This window comes from Canis aureus, chromosome 21 (genome assembly GCF_053574225.1).
Source record: "Canis aureus isolate CA01 chromosome 21, VMU_Caureus_v.1.0, whole genome shotgun sequence".
In the NCBI taxonomy this organism is placed as follows: Eukaryota; Metazoa; Chordata; class Mammalia; order Carnivora; family Canidae; genus Canis; species Canis aureus.
In genome coordinates, this window is record NC_135631.1 from 72595 (window position 1) to 87973 (window position 15379).

Consider the following 15379-nt stretch of genomic DNA (forward strand, 5'->3'; position numbering starts at 1 on the left):
ATCATGAATGAGAAAGGAGAGATCACTACCACCAAGGAAATACAAACGATTTTAAAAACATATTATGAACAGCTATACGCCAATAAATTAGGCAATCTAGAAGAAATGGACGCATTCCTGGAAAGCCACAAACTACCGAAACTGGAACAGGAAGAAATAGAAAACCTTAACAGGCCAATAACCAGGGAGGAAATTGAAGCAGTCATCAAAAACCTCCCAAGACACAAGAGTCCAGGGCCAGATGGCTTCCCAGGGGAATTTTATCAAACGTTTAAAGAAGAAACCATACCTATTCTCCTAAAGCTGTTTGGAAAGATAGAAAGAGATGGAGTACTTCCAAATTCGTTCTATGAGGCCAGCATCACCTTAATTCCAAAACCAGACAAAGACCCCACCAAAAAGGAGAACTACAGACCAATATCCCTGATGAACATGGATGCAAATTCTCAACAAGATACTAGCCAATAGGATCCAACAGTACATTAAGAAAATTATTCACCATGACCAAGTAGGATTTATCCCTGGGACACAAGGCTGGTTCAACACCCGTAAAACAAACAATCAATGTGATTCATCATATCAGCAAGAGAAAAACCAAGAACCATATGATCCTCTCATTAGATGCAGAGAAAGCATTTGACAAAATACAGCATCCATTCCTGATCAAAACTCTTCAGAGTGTAGGGATAGAGGGAACATTCCTCGACATCTTAAAAGCCATCTATGAAAAGCCCACAGCAAATATCATTCTCAATGGGGAAGCACTGGGAGCCTTTCCCCTAAAATCAGGAACAAGACAGGGATGTCCACTCTCACCACTGCTATTCAACATAGTACTGGAAGTCCTAGCCTCAGCAATCAGACAACAAAAAGACATTAAAGGCATTCAAATTGGCAAAGAAGAAGTCAAACTCTCCCTCTTCGCCGATGACATGATACTCTACATAGAAAACCCAAAAGTTTCCACCCCAAGATTGCTAGAACTCATACAGCAATTCAGCAGTGTGGCAGGATACAAAATCAATGCTCAGAAGTCAGTGGCATTTCTATACACTAACAATGAGTCTGAAGAAAGAGAAATTAAGGAGTCAATCCCATTTACAATTGCACCCAAAAGCATAAGATACCTAGGAATAAACCTAACCAAAGATGTAAAGGATCTATACCCTCAAAACTATAGAACACTTCTGAAAGAAATTGAGGAAGACACAAAGAGATGGAAAAATATTCCATGCTCATGGATTGGCAGAATTAATATTGTGAAAATGTCAATGTTACCCAGGGCAATATACACGTTTAATGCAATCCCTATCAAAATACTATGGACTTTCTTCAGAGAGTTAGAACAAATTATTTTAAGATTTGTGTGGAATCAGAAAAGACCCCGAATAGCCAGGGGAATTTTAAAAAAAGAAAACCATATCTGGGGGCATCACAATGCCAGATTTCAGGTTGTACTACAAAGCTGTGGTCATCAAGACAGTGTGGTACTGGCACAAAAACAGACACATAGATCAGTGGAACAGAATAGAGAACCCAGAAGTGGACCCTGAACTTTATGGTCAACTAATATTCGATAAAGGAGGAAAGAATATCCATTGGAAGAAAGACAGTCTCTTCAATAAATGGTGCTGGGAAAATTGGACATCCACATGCAGAAGAATGAAACTAGACCACTCTCTTGCACCAGACACAAAGATAAACTCAAAATGGATGAAAGATCTAAATGTGAGACAAGATTCCATCAAAATCCTAGAGAAGAACACAGGCAACACCCTTTTTGAACTTGGCCACAGTAACTTCTTGCAAGATACATCCACGAAGGCAAAAGAAACAAAAGCAAAAATGAACTATTGGGACTTCATCCAGATAAGAAGCTTTTGCACAGCAAAGGATACAGTCAACAAAACTAAAAGACAACCTACAGAATGGGAGAAGATATTTGCAAATGACATATCAGATAAAGGGCTAGAATCCAAGATCTATAAAGAACTTATTAAACTCAACACCAAAGAAACAAACAATCCAATCATGAAATGGGCAAAAGACATGAAGAGAAATCTCACAGAGGAAGACATAGACATGGCCAACATGCATATGAGAAAATGCTCTGCATCACTTGCCATCAGGGAAATACAAATCAAAACCACAATGAGATACCACCTCACACCGGTGAGAATGGGGAAAATTAACAAGGCAGGAAACAACAAATGTTGGAGGGGATGCAGAGAAAAGGGAACCCTCTTACACTGTTAGTGGGAATGTGAACTGGTGCAGCCACTCTGGAAAACTGTGTGGAGGTTCCTCAAAGAGTTAAAAATAGACCTGCCCTACGACCCAGCAATTGCACTGCTGGGGATTTACCCCAAAGACACAGATGCAGTGAAACGCGGGGACACCTGCACCCTGATGTTTATAGCTTCGATGGCCACGATAGCCAAACTGTGGAAGGAGCCTCGGTGTCCAACGAAAGATGAATGGATAAAGAAGATGTGGTTTATGTATACAATGGAATATTACTCAGCTATTAGAAATGACAAATACCCACCATTTGCTTCAACGTGGATGGAACTGGAGGGTATTATGCTGAGTGAAGTAAGTCAGTCGGAGAAGGACAAACATTATATGTTCTCATTCATTTGGGGAATATAAATAATAGTGAAAGGGAATATAAGGGAAGGGAGAAGAAATGTGTGGGAAATATCAGAAAGGGAGACAGAACGTAAAGACTGCTAATTCTGGGAAACGAACTAGGGGTGGTAGAAGGGGAGGAGGGTGGGGGGTGGGAGTGAATGGGTGACGGGCACTGGGGGTTATTCTGTATGTTAGTAAATTGAACACCAATAAAAAATTTAAAAAAATACCATGGACTTTCTTCAGAGAGTTAGAACAAATTATTTTAAGATTTGTGTGGAATCAGAAAATACCCCGAATAGCCAGGGGAATATTAAAAAAGAAAACCATATCTGGGGGCATCACAATGCCAGATTTCAGGTTGTACTACAAAGCTGTGGTCATCAAGACAGTGTGGTACTGGCACAAAAACAGACACATAGATCAATGGAACAGCATAGAGAATCCAGAAGTGGACCCTCAACTTTATGGTCAACTAATATTAGATAAAGGAGGAAAGACTATCCACTGGAAGAAAGACAGTCTCTTCAGTAAATGGTGCTGGGAAAATTGGACATCCACATGCAGAAGAATGAAACTAGACCACTCTCTTGCAGCAGACACAAAGATAAACTCAAAATGGATGAAAGATCTAAATGTGAGACAAGATTCCATCAAAATCCTAGAGGACAACACAGGCAACACCCTTTTTGAACTCGGCCACAGTAACTTCTTGCAAGATACATCCATGAAGGGAAGAGACACAAAAGCAAAAATGAACTATTGGGACTTCATCCAGATAAGAAGCTTTTGCACAGCAAAGGATACAGTCAACAAAACGAAAAGACAACCTACAGAATGGGAGAAGATATTTGCAAATGACGTATCAGATAAAGGGCTAGAATCCAAGATCTATAAAGAACTTATTAAACTCAACACCAAAGAAACAAACAATCCAATCATGAAATGGGCAAAAGACATGAACAGAAATCTCACAGAGGAAGACATAGACATGGCCAACAAGCACATGAGAAAATATTCTGCATCACTGGCCATCAGGGAAATACAAATCAAAACCACAATGAGATACCACCTCACACTGGTGAGAATGGGGAAAATTAACAAGGCAGGAAACAACAAATGTTGGAGAGGATGTGGAGAAAAGGGAACCCTCTTACACCGTTGATGGGAATGTGAACTGGTGCAGCCACTCTGGAAAACTGTGTGGAGGTTCCTTAACGAGTTAAAAATAGACCTGCCCTACGACCCAGCAATTGCACTGTTGGGGATTTACCCCAAAGACACAGATGCAATGAAACGCCGGGACACCTGCACCCTGATGTTTCTAGCAGCAATGTCCATAATAGCCAAACTGTGGACGGAGCCTCAGTGTCCATCTAAAGAAGAATGGATAAAGATGTGGTTTATGTATACAATGGAATATTACTCAGCCATTAGACACAACAAATACCCACCATTTGCTTCAACGTGGATGGAACTGGAGGGTATTATGCTGAGTGAAATGAGTTAATCAGAGAAGGACAAACATTATATGTTTTCATTCATTTGGGGAATATAAATAATAGTGAAAGGGAATATAAGGGAAGGGAGAAGAAATGTGTGGGAAATATCAGAAAGGGAGACAGAACATAAAGACTCTTAACTCTGGGAAATGAACTAGGGGTGGTGGAAGGGGAGGAGGGTGGGGGGTGCGGTGAATGGGTGATGGGCAGTGAGGGGGGCACTTGACAGGATGAGCACTGTGTGTTATTCTGTATGTTGGCAAATTTAACACCAATAAAAAATAAATTTATTATGAACAAAAAAGAAAGAAAAATACTTGGCTACGCTTTTGCCTCTGCTACATCGGACAGAAGCTAGTAGGATATTCCAGAACATCCTAATGGAGCCACACATGCCTAATAAAATGACAGCTTTTCCCCAAGCTCTTGCCGAGAGCCAGCATTAGGCAAAGCACGATGTGAGAAGGGACTGCGGTTAGACATAAAGACGTTTTCTCTCCAGCCCTGTGAGTTTTTCCTCAAAAACAAAAGAAAAGAAAACAAAATCCACATGAATCTCCACCCTCCAACTAAGATTCTTCCTCATTTAAGAAATGGATTTCATAAGTTTTTGTGTATGCTTTATACATTTTAATCAGATATTATACTAAGTTACAACCCAATATATTCTGGAAACAAAGTTTCAAAAAATAAGTAAAGTTTAATAAGGTAGGTTACTTTGAAAACTATCCTAGTTTTAAAGATATAACCATTGGTATCACAATGTTAGCTATTAAACTAGGCCACAAATTAGGACTTTAGCCCACTGACTAGTAGTATTTTAAAATCTGTACCCAAAGTACATCGGAAAGTTATCAGTCTATGTTATTTTTCTTAGGGAACTCGGGTTTCTATAGATTTTTTATCAACTCTGAATTCTTCTTAGAAGTCTTCCACATTTTTGGTTAGATCCAAGGTTTATAAACAAAATGTGATGTAAAACCATGTCATACGAGAAAGAACACCCCAATGTGGTCTTTTTGCATTACAGGCTTCTCTTGTACAATTTTTGATTGAAAATTGCCTCAAGATATTTGGAGAAGACATCACTTCTCTCTTGGGAGAGAATTCAATGAGTTGTGATAACAATGAAAAAGCTGCAGGTACTGTGAATAATTTAATTGGCTTTAGGGAGACACAGACAGCAAGGTTGCCAGGGGTCATGGCAGATAGCCCTGTTCTGGAGCCCAGAGCATCCCCAGGGCAATGATTCCCAGCTGCTCCTTCTTCTGAAGTCTGGCTCACAGGTCAAGGGAGGTTTCACACTGTTGGAGACCAAAGAAAGCATAGAAACTTCAAGAAAGGGATCCCTGGGTGGGCAGCGGTTTGGCGCCTGCCTTTGGCCCAGGGCGCGATCCCGGAGACCCGGAATCGAATCCCACGTCGGGCTCCCGGTGCATGGAGCCTGCTTCTCCCTCTGCCTGTGTCTCTGCCTCTCTCTCAATCTCTCTGTGACTATCATAAATAAATAAAAAATTAAAAAAAAAAAGAAACTTCAAGAAGTTTCTAGCAGTATTAGGAGATAGCATGGTATGATATAGTGTTTGGGAATTTTTTCTAACACAATTTTAAATGGATCATATATATACATATATACATATATATGGTTAAGCATATAATGCGTAATTATGTATTTCTATTTATAATATATAAATCTGGTTTCAGCCAGAGCATGGGGCTTTTATTCCTCCTCCCTCCTCTTTTTGCTCAGTGGCTCTTGAGGCACCACAGGACTCCAGTGCTCTTTGAAATGAGTTGAAAAGAACCAACATCATTGAGAGACAAGGACTTGACTTGATGTCAAACCACCTCTCCAGAGGACAAACTCCAGTGCCCCCATTTATCAGCTATATTACCTTTTGCCAATTACTCTAGCTCAGTATCACTTTATTCATGCCTAAAATGTGGATAAAAATAATGTCTAAATCTTAGAAATGTGGTCAAGATTCAATAAGATAAAGGATGTAAAACACATTTCTAAAAAAGCAATTAATAGAACTAGGAGAAGTTCCCCTGAGACTAGTGCGAGTATTATTGGAGCCTAGCTAATCACAGCTCACCGGCAACACCCCGCTTTGTAAAACAGAGTTTACATTCAGAACCTGGAGACACATATCATCAATCACTCCATAGTTTTGACATGTCTTCATTTTACAACATATACTTCATTGTGTTGAGGAAATCTTTAGGGTAATCCGTGTGATCAGGAATTAAGACGATTCTAGTGTCATGTCTGAGAATATGTTGATATAAGACAAGTGTTTGTTTTTCATTTCATCAGTGCCCGAAAAATCACCTGTTGAATCCAAGCCAATGAGTGATAGTGATTTACAAAAAGGCGCAACTACAGAAAGATACCAAATCTCCATCTGGCATGGGTCCATCCACCAACATGTCAGCAGTTTGCTAAGTCACTGAAGACTGGAATCTCCATAATGACACTTGACACTTTCTATCTTCATTTTTCCAATGAATGAAAATTGAACCCCTTCCAAGACCCAGCTATTTCCATTTAAAGTTTTTTCTTGGTCCCATATATTCATATTGAAGTCTTCCCACAAAATATCTCCTGTATGTTCAATGCAGACCATATCTATCATCTTACATACTTTTTGTAATGCGTTGTATTGTGTTGTATGTTTATATATTGATAATAAAGATCATTCCATAACTCAGTAGGTTAGACAACCATTTCTTTGGTTATGATTCACATAACACTTCAGTGGAGACTCATCTGAGCAGTTTCTGTTCTCAGCTGAGGTCACTTGTGCAGTTGCGGTTAGCCTGCAGTTCCTCTGGAGCTCACCTAGGTGTCTATTGGCACTGGCTCTCAATTGGTCCCCATGTGTTCAATAAGGTAGCTTCTCCTCCTTTCATATGGTGGAGGAAGAGTTCCCAGAAGCAAGAGAGACTTTCCAAGAGTTCAAGTGGGAGAGGACTGTGCAAAAGACCACGCCAAAGATGGTGGTTTACAGGACAAAGAGGCATTATTTATTGAGACCACACATCATAAAACTCACGGCAGCACCACTACCGTACATATCCTTTTCTTTGCTGGCTTTTCATCCTCAGTTCTGTACACCAGCATTTCCTAAGGGGTATTCCAAGTATGGTAGGAAGGATCTTTGAAATACTCTTTTTTCACCTCAGGTATTCCTTCCCTCACCCTTCTTCCTGTCTTAAGCTGCCTTAAGAGGCAACTAAATCACCTCCTTGGGGAATAGAAGCAAGAGGAGAATATGAGGAAAAGGGAGCTCTTTTTGCTTACGAGTTTTGAAGATTTAGCTTTCTAGGAAACAATGATTTGTGGCATACAGTAGAAGATTTAATCTCATGGGAATTAATCTCATGGGCAATCTCATGGGAAAAACCCCAAACCACTAGGTAGGTACATGGGATATCTGCACCATTTCCTGGATAGAAACCAAAAGGAAGCAGAAATACGTCACAGAATAGCGAGCTGACATGTCTCAGAACGATGGGGCCCTCTATGTCCACGCAGAGCTTCTTATACCTCAACATGGAACAGATCAGTTAGTAAAAGTATCTCCATCAGTCCCAGAATAGCATACTATTCTAGAAATAGAAAATAGAAATAGAAAGCCACTGGGTCTGAAAGACATGCCTCAGCAACAGGAGTACACACCAATTTCCCAGGACCAGAGAGCAGTTTGGACACCTTAGTGTCTATTAGTATACATCAATGACACAGAGCAACCAGATAAGTGCCACTTCACCATTTTATAGCCTCCCTGGCACTAGAAGACTCCAGAACATAGACACACTCATGGGGACAATTAAGAAATCCTAAATCTCTACCAGTCTCGGAACAGAGAATCAAACTAGACATCAAGTGAGCTATTTAGAACTACAGTACTGTACATTTCTTACATATGCTAGTGTATAGACGGAGATTGCTATCAGTGCATATAGAATATATGATCCATGCATTGTTTTCCCTTTCCCAGAAAGGGTTCTCTCGTCCAATAGGCTTGGGAAATTCATATTTTCCTTTTGGAAGTCAAATGCCCCAGTATTTTTTCACAGTTATTTGACATGATTTGACCCTTTTGAAGTGACCCTATTAGTTAATGATCCTTTGAACATTAGTAAACATTTTTCTAAAGATATTTCTTAATTCACAGTTTAACATTTCACTCCCTGATAAGAAGCCATCAAAGTTTTCAATAAATCTTTGGTGTTATTCCTTTTTTTCCCTATAAAAAATATGTTCTCTTTAAGATCCTGCACAATGCAGCCTGCTCTGTTAATTAGTATTGTCTTCACTCTTTCCCAGTGCAGATCCTTAACTTTAGCTGGGTCAGAGATTTCCTTGTTTCCTGAATAAACCACACTCACTTATCTACTATAATTCTCACCTCTTCTTGGACTCTTCATTGCTACACACTAAGTAGCCTAGCCATTTGGGTTCTCCATTCCTAGAAATTTCACAAAGCCTTTCTGATCTCAATTTAATAGTTCTTTAGAAAACATGAGCACTTGCCCCTACTGGACATTGGCTCATATGCTGCTTTGACCATCAGGAATTACGCTGGTGTGTTCATACATTATCCAGAAAATCCAAATTCCTGTGGTAAACAACTGTATCTTGTGTTAGTTCTGTACTTCTTTTAAAGCCTGGCTAAATGTCTACTCAAAAAAAATGTATGAATGAATATGTTCAATTTTCTAAGAGTATAGAGATTTTATAGAGATTGGTAGAAACTGCAAGTTTTAAAACAAGAGGTAGAACAGCACGTGAAATTTTAGGGGGCGACAGCAAGTCATAGGTTTGAGTAATTGTTTTAGATATGACTTCACAGGCTGATTGACATGTTCTTGGATATACTATTTTTATTCATTATACAAAAAATGTGAAATTGGTGTGATATATTTGGGAATAATTACATGTTTGTATGAAATTTCTTTTAAATATCAACAGTTCAGAATAAAAGGTGCAAAAAACATAGCTGGGCAATGCATCTGTGAGTTTTTAAACCAACAAAGATATTTTAAAAAAAGAAAGAAAGAAATTGAAAAGAAGAGGAGATAGAAATACAAGAGGAGATAGAAATACAAGGAGGCATAGAAAAGCTGAAACTGAACTAATTTGTCAACTGTGACTCAGAGAAGAGATTTCTGACATAGAGAAATAGTTAATAAATGTTAGTTTTTCCCTCAGGATACTCAAGCATAATATCTCTGGGAACAGCAATTCATTTCTTAATTTTGAGGAAAAGATCCTGAGAACTCTGATAAATTTAAAAGGATCTAATTGCATAATCTAGAATGAATGACAGGCAATCAGGTGTTCCCATATTGGCCTTTACCATACCTGGGAGTAAGATATGTGTAATCTTTAGTTAATATGCACTTAGTGATACAGTTAAGGCAAACATTTCGAAAAGTTAAATAAAAGTACTTAGAATGACTATCTTTATTCCAGAAAGAAAGTTACTCACTGGCTACCAATATAAGAAAACTAATTCTCATAGCTGGTCTGGATCAATTACCACGATAAATAAAATTATATATATATATATATATATATATATATATATATATATATATATAATTACTATGTATATATCACTCAATTTTAAAAAAATATTTATTTATTTATCTATCTATTTATTTATTTATTTATTTATTCACAAGAGACACAGAGAGAGAAATAGAGGAAGAGACACAGGCAGAGGGAGAAGCAGGCTCCATGCAGGGAGCCCAACATGGGACTCGATCCTGGGTCTCCAGGATCATGCCCTGGGCTGAAGGCAGCACGAAACCACTGAGCCACCCGAGCTGCCCAATATGACTCAATTTTTATTCATATGAGCAACATGTAAGAATTTGGTGAATGAAAAAAAAAAAAAAGAATTTGGTGAATGGAATATATATCAGTACAAGAAACCAACTTTTTTTCAGAGAGCATTGAACAATGCCTTTTATATTTTTCTGTAATTCTTTCCATGCTAGTCGAATGGGACAATAAATACTCTGAAGATTTATAGTGGATGGTGACTATTTTCCAGTTTTGTTTTGTTTTACTTACCCATAGCATAACTGGTGCTAAGAACAAATTGGTTTCTTCACAGTCTTGGGCCTCAATGTCAGTATTAACTTAGTTGGCTTACTCTTTTAAAGAATGAAGTCATTCCTTTGTGAAATAAAAGAAACAAGTAAAAACACCAAATTGTCAAAGGAAAATTGTAATTTCTTAAAGTGGATAAAGAGAAACTGCTTTATAAGAATGGGAGGTTTTCCAAAATGTAAAAGTATAAAACTGGTTGGGAAACAAAACAAAACAAAACAAAACAAAACAACACCATCCTTAGGATAATAATTATCTCTGTGCAAGGAAAGACTAGGATTAGGAGAAGGGGGAAAGAAACTCCAAGTACACATATATCAATTTAAATTCTTGAAAGATTTAAAAAGCTAACACTTCACCATGTGCTTCATACTTCTTAAGAACATGTTGTAGGTAACTTGGTCATATAAATATCTACAACATACCCATGCATACACACACACATTGAATTGTATATGTAAACATACAAAACACTGTTAAATGAATAAGTAAATATACCACAGAATTTTTTAAAGATTTTGTATTTATTCATAAGAGAGAGATAGGCAGAGACACAGACAGAGGGAGAAGCAGATGGCTCTTCACAGGGAGCCAGATGCGGGACTCGATCCCCAGACTGGGATCACACCCTGAGCCAAAGGCAGACAGATGCTTAATCGCTGAGTCACCCAGAGGTCCCTAAATTACAGAAATCTTATCATTCAGCAATTTTATCTGTGATTCCTCTGTATTGATGATCTGGTTCACTCAGTCTAAGTGGCTGAACAGTAGTATTCCGTTATATGATGATAACACTTATGTGTGTACACATCTAGTCAAACTTTCTAGAGGCTTACCTAGTTTATTAGCTTTCAAAGAAATTGATTTTAAAAATCATCTCCATAAATGTTTTTCCTAGGCTTATTAATTTGTGTTTTTATAATTCTGTTGCTTCAACTTTCTTACTGTTTTGATTTCTTCATCTAGCTTCTTGCATTAAATGCTAGGTCATTGTAGTAAATATATTTAAGGCTATTCATAACTTCTAAGTACTGTTTTAGCTATACCTCACAAATTTATTTTTCATATTTTAGTTTGTTGATAAAACCATTACAGTTTATGATTTTCCTTGTGAAGTCTTGTTTAACCTAGTCATTAAAAACTTTTGGCTTTTTTTCAGATTTTCTAACCTGTAGGATTTTAATTACTAGTTGTAATAGTTAATTTCTAATTAAACTGCATTGTAATCAGATAATGTGGTTTGAATAACTATGACTCTTTGTGACTGAGAGTATACAGTTAATTTTATAAATATTTAAAATGTTGCATGCATGCTTTAGGAGAATGTGTATTCTCTGTTACACTCTCTTTTTTTTTTTATACTCTCTTTTGAATACAGGGATATGTAAACTCACAATTCTGTCATATGTGTTACTCAAATTCTCTATATATTCTCCAAATGTGTAGTTTCTGAGAGAGGTGTTAAAATTTGCCATTATGCTTCTATGAGCTTTTCACTTTTATTTTGCAATTCTGAGTTTTCATAGTTGTTGGCTTTTGGTGTTTTACAGTTTAGGTCTATATTATTAGGCACATACAAATTTATAATTTCTATTAGCATTTTCATGAATTATAGCTTATAATTATAGCTCTATAATTATGTGCTTTATTCACATTAATGCTTCGACTTCATATTCTACTTTGACAGATATTGTTGCACTACCTTTTTTTTCGGTTCATATATGCTTAGTCTATTTCTTTTTTTTCCTTTTTATATTTTCTGTTTTAGGTTGTGTGTGTAACAGTGTCCCCTGTAAGCAGCATATAACTGATTTTTTATATCCACACTGATAATTTCTGATATTTATTTATTTTTATTTTTTTAAATTTTTATTTATTTATGATAGTCACAGAGAGAGAGAGAGAGAGAGAGGCAGAGACATAGGCAGAGGGAGAAGCAGGCTCCATACACCGGAAACCCAACGTGGGATTCGATCCCGGGTCTCCAGGATCGCGCCCTGGGCCAAAGGCAGGCGCCAAAACCGCTGCACCACCCAGAGATCCCAATTTCTGATATTTATTAAAGCGATTTAATCTATTACATTTTATTGTCATTATAGTGTATTTCAAGTTATACGACAAACCGTATTTTATAGTTTTAGTTTTGTTTCATCAAAGATTTCTCCTGGTTCCTTTTTTCTTCCTTTCCTAAGTTTTGTTAGATTCATAAATCATAGCTTAGTTTTCTGTGTCAATTTTTATTTATATTAAAATTTCTCAGCTGTTATGTATTTGACCACTTTGTTCCAATATTGCTCTATAATCTTATACTAGAATCCATTAAAAGTTTATGAAACAGTGATTCTCAAGGAACACTCGATATAAACCTTTTCACTTTTCTCTTTATACTGCATCCTGGGTAAAATTCTCAGTTCTTTTTTCCAGTTTATTAACTTCTTAACTTTGGTCATTTTAGAGTTTATTCTTTTACTTTCGTATTTTTTCTTTTTTTTTCTCTCTCTCTCACTCATGTGCTCTCAAATAAATAAAAATCTTTAAAAAGATCATTTCATTTTCCCCTCTGATTTTGTACCAAGAAGTAGGGTCCTACTGAGACAAATACCTAAAAATGTCAAAGCAGCCTTAGAACAGGATAAGGGGTAATAAGGCTGTAGGAGTTTGGAGGGCCATGCTGGGAAAAGCCCACATTGCTGTGAAGGAACTATTGGTAGAGGTAATAGATGTTGAAGGCGATTCTGGTAAGAGTTCAGAAACAAAAGCAAGATCTTCAGAGATAGACTGTACCTTCTTAGAGAATACATAACTAATCAGAAACAGATTGTTCAAAATATGGATGTTGAAGATCTTTCTGTGAGATCTCAGATGGAAATAAGGAACATGTTATTGGAAACCATAAAAAAAGAGAACCTTGTCATAAAATGGCAAAAACTTGGCTTAACGAGTGTTCTAGTATTTTGTGGAAGTTTGAACTTGGAAACAATAACATCGGATATTTATCTGAGTAGATTGCTCAGGAAAGTATTAAAGGAGCTTGTTTCCTCCTGTTTATAGTAAAATGCAAGAAGAGAGAAATGAGTTGAAGAAGGTATTCAGCAGAAAGAAGTCAGGACTCAAAGATTCTCAAGTTTCCTAATTTCTCAGTTTGTCATTTCTGCTCTAGTACTTGTGCTCATGCTCTTGCTACCCCTAGACAGTTCCCTTCTTGTCCTCTTCCCATCCAAATCCGACCTATAGAGTGTCAGCTTCCCAAGAGTGTTCAGTCATGTTGGCATTTTCTCTTGTGAATTTCCATAGCCATATAATCATTCTCCTGTAATTTTTGTGACATGTAGTCTTTAAGGCAGGTCTTTTTTTTTTTTTCACATTTTCTGAAATTGAAATTTCAATTTTACTCTTTTGTCTATGTATATATCTTTTTCAGTAATTCTCTGTCCACCCTCAAATGCCTTTCATGGATAACACATATGTAATCCACAGGTTCTAGAATATGAGGAAATAGAAAACTTGACTTCTCAATGGTTCTCAGATGGTTCTCCATGGCACCTCCAAGAGCAGGGCTAGAGCAGGGGGAAATTTAAGCAAACCAGTGGAGCCCTGCTCTGGTCACTCCTATACAGCCTTGAACAAGCAGCTCAACTCTTTTTTTTTTTTTTTTTGTACTTTTTGCTTTATTATTTTATTTATGGATCTGAGCAAAAAGTTTTGTGAACCCCAAAATATTGGTATAAATGTGTAGTATGTTTTAGCTTTGTCTCTCTTAGGAGAACACAAGCTTCTGTACCCAAAGAGACTGGCACAGTTATGTCTAGATACTTGGGTCAGCTTATTCTTGATTGGTTTGTGTGCAAACATGCACACTACATCCATAGTCATAACTCCTCTTAATCTTTCTTTTTTTTCCCTCTTAATCTTTCAAACAACTCTGTGCCAGTCTCCTAAATGTTAGTTCCCTTCTAACATTTTCCTAAAAAAAAAAAAGGTGTCTCAGGCCTCCCAGAATGAACACGAATTTTATAGCATTAATATTTCTTTACAGACAGCAAATTTTAGATTTCTTTCCAAAGCAAATGAATGGATTTTAAGAAAATCTGTAAATGGCTATATTTTAAGAAAAAAGTATTATCCTTAAGATTAGAATTTGGAGGGAAAAACAACCACAACGTTTATCTAGAAACTTGTTATCTTCTCCCTCTGCCCCTTCTCCTGCATGCTCTCAATCAATCAATCAATCAATCAAACCTTTATTTCAAAAGAGGAAATGGGCTCACACAATTGTGGAGGCTGGCAAGTCTAAAATCTATAGGGCAAGCTTGCAGTTCTAATTCAGGAAAGAATTGATGTTATAGTCTTGAGCCCAAATTGCACAGGCAAATGAGAAATTCAGGCAAGGCTTCTGTGGCACTGTCTTGAGGCTGAATTCCTTCTTCTATAGGAAACTGGTCTTTGCTCTTAAGGCCCTCAACTGTTTGAATGATGCCCACCCACCCTACAGAATGTAATCTGCTTTACTCAAAGCTTACTAATTTAAATGTTATTCACATCTAAAAAATATATTCACAGTAACGTCTACACTAGTTCTTGACCAAACTATTGGGCACCATAGCATAACCATGGTAACATATAAAATTAACCATCACAGTGTGTCATTATCTATTAGGCTCTGTTTTCTTACCTCTTTTCCTCACTCAGCTCTATTTAGTTTCACTTTACTCCACCAAATAAAATGCAATATGATTTCAGCCTTGCAAGGGTCTCCAATCTGCTACAGACCTAAAATCTCTGAACTAATCAGGAGTTCAAAGAACGCTCTAGATGACACAGCCACAAAGACCAAATTCCCAACAGCTTTGTGTATCAGAGGTTTTCCTGCATGGTAGGTTTGGTGGAAGAGACAATGAGTGAAAGAAGCAAATGTATATGAGGCAGACTGATCTCAAAATGTTAATACACATTTGCCACGAATTCACATCATGGATGGTGTATCATTTGTGTCATTATTGCTAGAAGTAAATTTTCATGAAGTCTGCCTGATACATATGTCAAGACTGCTGGAGTGTGGCTAGGTAAGCGTGGATCTGAGCTGCTCTTTCATTCTGTATTTGGAATCTCAGTA

General features: G+C 37.3%; 1 long non-coding RNA gene across 3 annotated transcripts in view; it reads right to left on the minus strand.

Moving 5' to 3' along the window:
• Positions 1-15379, minus strand: part of LOC144292092 (uncharacterized) — a 77665-nt gene that overhangs the window by 2445 nt on the left and 59841 nt on the right. The window contains exons 3-4 of one of the 3 annotated variants that reach the window (XR_013359608.1): positions 10228-10332; positions 4826-5440 (exon numbers count right to left, since the gene is read on the minus strand). The exons of the other annotated variants lie outside the window; for them this stretch is intronic. This is a non-coding gene — a long non-coding RNA (uncharacterized LOC144292092). Of the gene's footprint in view, positions 1-4825; positions 5441-10227; positions 10333-15379 lie in introns of those variants that run through there. 3 annotated transcript variants of the gene reach the window in all.